Raw genomic sequence first — 5,676 nt, 5'->3', positions numbered from 1 at the left:
GAGGGTTATACAGAGAGGTCCCTTTGTATATTCAGTGAAATTATCATCTGAAAGCCTCTAAGTAATGGGTCAGTGGCAAGAAACACCTGTGTCATTCTGCTTTACAGGGTTCTCTGTAGGAAGGAGTCCACCAGAAAACAACTTCTTGGATTTCATTCATGGAGAAAGACAGCCAAATCAGGAGACTGGAACTGCCAAGAAAAGACCAGCAGGAGAATTCATAACTGTTGATGAAAGCAGGAAGGGATTTTTTTTCCCCTCCTTCTGTGGAATGATATTCATTTATGATATACATTTCTCTGCTGGAAAAAAAAAAAAAAAAAAAAAAAAAAGGTTCAATCCAATAAGAAAAAAGTCAAATTGAAGAGTTATATACTACTTTTCAATGCTTTTAATCCCCCTCTTCAATGAGGAACCCTGTGATGGGAAATAAAGCACTGCACCAAAGAGTGTTAGGAAATTACTGTTACAAAGGGACTTCTGTGTCAAGTCTTAAACCCAGGGCCGGACTAAGAAAGCACATGTTCATCTGATCATCTGAATGGGTGGAAGCTGAGCTCCACACTGCTCATTGTCTCAGCTGTATTTCAGGTGACCTTGAACTTGTGCTTCTAACAATTGCTTTCTGATATTAATTCTTCAGTGCATTGATCCTGTTCATCAGATGCAGGTAAGTATCTGCTCCGATGTGGTCTTTCCCACAGGCTGCAGGGCAATCTCTACTCTGGTGCCTGGAGCACCTCCTCCCCCTCCTTGTTCTCTGATCTGGAGGTTAGCAAGGCTATTTCTTGCCTTTGTTTTCCTCATGTCTCACAGCTTTTTCCCCCTTCTTGTATCTATTTTCCCTGAGGTGCCACCATTTTGGCTGCTGGGCCCAGCTGTGCCCTGTGGTGGGGCCATTGGAGCTGGCTGGAGCTGGCTGTGTCCGGCACGGGGCAGGCCTGGCCTCTCCTCTCAGAGGAGCTCTGCATGCTGCCCCAGCTGCCACAGCCTTGCCACATAAACCTGGTACATGCCCTGCCTTGCATCTGTGAAACTGGATTGTTGTAAAGGTATGCGTTCATCATGCACTCTTCAGGAACTTCCCTTGCATCAACAGAGTTCCCCACTCCAAAACTGAAGTAATATTGTCATAAAACCAACAAAGGTGGACAATTTCAGCACAGAGTCTCAGTCTGACCCTTGATCCTTCTCCATAGCACATCGAGATTCCTCACGATGACTACACTCTCTGGCAACATCCAGCCACTTCCAGGAAAGCAGGGCCGCAGCACGCATACTGATTGCTTGGGAAGACAGGTGCCATAACCATGAACATCACATCTTCTTCCTACTTTCACCCAGTGTTACAGCTGAGCACAACCTTGCATGGCACAGGGTATCCCTTTGGTCAGGTGTGGTCCTCTGTCCTGGCTGTGCTCTGTCTCCAGCCTCCTGCCAATCCCCAGCCCAGTGGCTATGGGGGCAAGTAAGAAACAGAGAGGGCATTGATGCTCTGCAAGCACTGCTCAACAACAGTTAAAACACAGGTGTGTTATCAACACAGTTTCAGTCACAAATGCAAAACAGGGCACCATACAGGATGCTATGACAAAAGTCAACTTCATAACTTGGTCCCAGTCAGACTCAGTCAGGCAGTAAATCATCAGCAGTCCTACTTCCTATGCCTGAAAACAAAGCTTTGCCTCAGAAAGATAACAGGTGCCCTTTCACCAAATAAAGACTGATATGGGAGCACTCTGACTAACTAATGCTAATTAATATGTATAAAGAGAAATGTAGATTTAGGGATAAGTTTTATCTTAATCAAGTTTTTCAAGTGAAGTTTTTCAAATCCATTCTGGGATCTCAAGGGGTAATACTGCATGAAAAGAAAGAGAAGATCTTGTCTAAAAAAAAGGCCCCACAAATTGAACAGAGAGTGGCTCAGTCATGTCAACTCTTAAACAATAAAAAAGTGAGCAGTTTCATAGCTGGTTGACAAATGGAAGAAACATGACTGAAATTTTCCATGAGAAAAGTGATATTTTAAAAGGAATCACTGTGTCCAGTCCCTCAAATAATAAAAATGTGTGCATTGTAACTGTTCGCAAAATGCGATGCTCTTTGGAAAGCTGGAGCTGTCTGGCAGTCCCATTTCTATAGGCCATGGCACATTCATAGAGTTTTGTGAAATGTATACTACAAGTGTGAAATTCTAGTGTTTATAATGCTCTTTTTCTACAGCCATTGTAAATTTCTCTCCTTTCCCTGATCATATGCCAATTGCAATGTAACTTTGATTACTCTGCAAGCCAAGATGAAAGCACATCTGTTTTGCAGGCAATGAGCCAATGTCTGTCATTAGCTGCAGTGTTCTGGTCAGGATTAATTGCTGCCTAAAGCTGGATAGTCCCTTTCTCCTGAAGCACATCTCCATAGTTGTCTGTGGCAGTACAATGGGGAAAGAAATGGCTTCTCTATCTGCAAAACCATAGCCCATCAGGGTGCTTCTGAGAAGGAGGGGGGATAGGTGGATAGGACTAGTTATGAGTTTTCTGGATGTAAAATAAATGTGGATGCCTAGGGCAACATCCAAAGACTCATTCCTTGCACTAACATGAACTCCTCAGTGCTGGAGCTAAGAAGGCATCTGCTCAATACTTTGAGAACTGTACCTCATGCCATAAACTCTTTTTTGTTCCATCACTCTTCCTGGGCTGCCCCTGGAGAGAGGGGTAATAAAAAAGGCGAGAATTAAAGAAAAGCGTCTTTAATGTTTCTTAATTTTGTGCTCTATGTTCTGCATGCAGTAATACTGAGTGTGCCTCTTCTGTATGCTTAACATACAGAATTCGTGTTGAGAGGCATAACGACAAAGGTATAACGACAATAATGTGACAAGGATATTCTGTCACCACATACATGGTGCTCTCCACTTGACTAGGAACCCTGTCACATTTCTGCCCTGCTGCCTGTGCCCCTTGATCTCTCTGGGACTTCCACATTTCCTTCCCCAAGGTAGCTACATGCAGGCTGTTTCTTTCAGTTACTTCATGGTTTTGCAAAGGGCAAGTGTTTGACATGTGGCATAGATTGTAAATGGGCAGACATTAAACAGAGCACAGCAAAAGCCCAAGTTTTCAGAACAGTAATTAAATAATGTGTCCTTGTGATTTGTGCTCAGTGCCTTATATATCAAAGACAATTCCATGGTAGGCAGGCAGGAAAGAGAATTGCTGGCAAGCTAAGGTTAAAACTCTGAGCCATGTAAGTCCTTTGATGTATCAATTTCAGCAATACAGTTTGCCTTCAAAACATAGTTCCCTTGTTGTAATTGATACAACTGCAAACTTGTAATTGTTTGGTTTATGTAAAGCTGGGATAGCTCTATTGTTTAATTGGTAAAGCAATCTCAGTCTGAAAAGATATGACTCCAGCAGGAACTTTATGAGCTGGCACACTTATTACCGAAAAAAAAAAGAATGAACTGATCTTCCAGACAATGATATACCAGACCTCCATAAATGAGTTGTTTATAGAGCTGTTTGCAAATATTCTACCTGAATATTTTTCTTTCCAAACAGACCACCTCATCAGAATAAAAACTTTACAAAAAATGTCAATTCTGATGAATTTTCCTTGAAAAGGATGGAGTACAATGCTTTGATAAGGTCAACCCTTTTCAGAGTAAGCTTTTGATTTTCTGTTTGCAGTGATTTTGTATTGATTTTTATTTTTTTTTGTAATATTAAGGACAAACAGTTCATGCTGAAATGTAACATTCTGATGATGCCATAGGGTTTGACTTATCCTGAAATAGTTCCCCCTTTTCCCCAAAAACATTATTTTGAGGGGAAATTCATAATTACTTTTCTTTTTTTCCCCCCCCCCCACAGTTTCCAATTCAAGAATCTGGTATTTCTCATGTTCTTACTCACCCAAATAGCCAAATTATCTCTATTTAGTGGGTGGACGTGGACATTTTCTCTCTTGTCATTTCTTGATCACTGGTGTTGTAGTATTCCTAGGTAATGATCAAGGAGAAGTCTGTATTGTGAGCTTTCAACTCAGACAAGTGTCTAAAATAACCTCAGCCTTACTGTACCACATGTAGTACAAACCGAGGGTAAAGCCACAGACCTTGCCCCGAAGTGGTTATGTCCCACCGTATAGCATTCCTTTCACCAGCCTTCACCAGCCTCTTTTAGGTTTTATGTGCTTTTTTGGTTCCTTCCCTGGAAATGAAGCCAGAAAATGATGTTCTCAGAACATCTTAAAGAATACCAGTTGATTCATTGTCTTCAGTTGATAACAACTGAAGACAAACACGAGTCAACACAGAAATTAGGTACTGGAAAAGGAAATATTGTAAGGGAAGTGGAACTTTCCCCTTGGTGCAGCAGTGTGAAGGTCTCAAATTAAACTTATTTTGGCATCACACTTCACAACTTCTACCATGGGATTCTGTGAGTGGAATCCTGGCAAAAACATTGCTTATATGATAGATTTGATATACTGAAATTAGATTTTAAAAGTCCATTTTAGAAGAAGCAGTAGCTGATTAAATATCTGTGGTCTTGAACTGTCTTAGACAAAAGAGTTGAAGTGGGATGAAGAAATATGAAAATAGACCTGTGGCTGGTGATGTATTTCCTGGGGGGTGGATGGGCATTACTGGTTCATCTAACATTAGCAGCTGTCAGATGAAAGTTCAGGACAATGCACAGTTGAAAAAAAAAAAAAGAGGTCAGTTTTCTCTGTGCTGGACAAGGAAGCAGCAGAGGGAAGAAGCATACGAGATACTTCTGCTGGCCGATACTGTCTGATGAGTATTTTTGTGTTCTGTATTGATAGCAGTAGGATCATCTTCTCTCCCTGACATGCTGCATGTGAAGCATGTGCATGCTGCATGCACTTTGTTCACTCATCACCTGTAAGCTATGCCTTGTGCTTTGTGTGATCATTATTATTATTATTATTATTATTATTATTACTATTTTTGCATTAGAATGTCTGAGAAGAGTATTGCAACGGGGATGTAGGGTCTAATGAAATTGCCTGTGCTGTGGCTCACTTATTCCTTGCTTGCGTGCTTGGCAGGTGTTACAGTAGATCACCCTTTTGCAGCTTCCCCGGCATTCAAGACCCCATCCATCCAGGCAGCATGGTATGCGTGTCTGAAGAGGATCAGGTGTTCAAGGGGATCCTGAAGCACTGCCCAGCTGAGAAAACAGATGCTGCTCTATCACAGTCCTCTGTTCTCTGTTCCCTACAGATCGTTGTTGAGGCTGAGCAGCTGCAGGTAGCAGGAGAGGTGCAGTATCACTGGCAGATTTAGCAAGTTGCATAATGAAGGAGACTGATGCAACCTTGGGGATTTGGGGGAAATATCTGAATAATACCAAGCTTCTTCAGTTTTATGTGTTGAGCACCCAGGCTATGTAGTCTGCCCCTGTTAGATTCTGGTTTGTGGGTGCTGGAAATACTTGTTCTGCATTCAAAGTGCACACTTCCCCTGGTCCTACACCCTCCATGTGTGACTTTCATTTTTCTCTTCTGCTGGTATGACAAAAATGCAATAGCATTCACACAGGGGAGTCAGTGCTGTATATTTATGCACATGTGTAGGCACAATCGAGGGAGCCTGAGATTCAATAATATCTGGGATTTGTGTAGCAAGCTGGCTGCAGGCTT

At 42.0% G+C, this 5,676-nt stretch overlaps 1 long non-coding RNA gene across 1 annotated transcript; it reads right to left on the bottom strand.

Moving 5' to 3' along the window:
- Positions 1-1,366: 1,366 nt before the first annotated feature.
- Positions 1,367-4,208, bottom strand: LOC106046478 (uncharacterized). The gene is made up of 3 exons (XR_001213253.3): positions 4,123-4,208; positions 3,921-4,006; positions 1,367-1,456 (listed from the first exon to the last, which is right to left on the bottom strand). It is a non-coding gene; the product is annotated as an uncharacterized lncRNA (long non-coding RNA).
- Positions 4,209-5,676: the final 1,468 nt, after the last annotated feature.

This window comes from Anser cygnoides, chromosome Z (assembly GCF_040182565.1).
Source record: "Anser cygnoides isolate HZ-2024a breed goose chromosome Z, Taihu_goose_T2T_genome, whole genome shotgun sequence".
NCBI classification, from domain to species: domain Eukaryota; kingdom Metazoa; phylum Chordata; class Aves; order Anseriformes; family Anatidae; genus Anser; species Anser cygnoides.
This window is presented reverse-complemented; position numbering and strand designations above follow the sequence as displayed.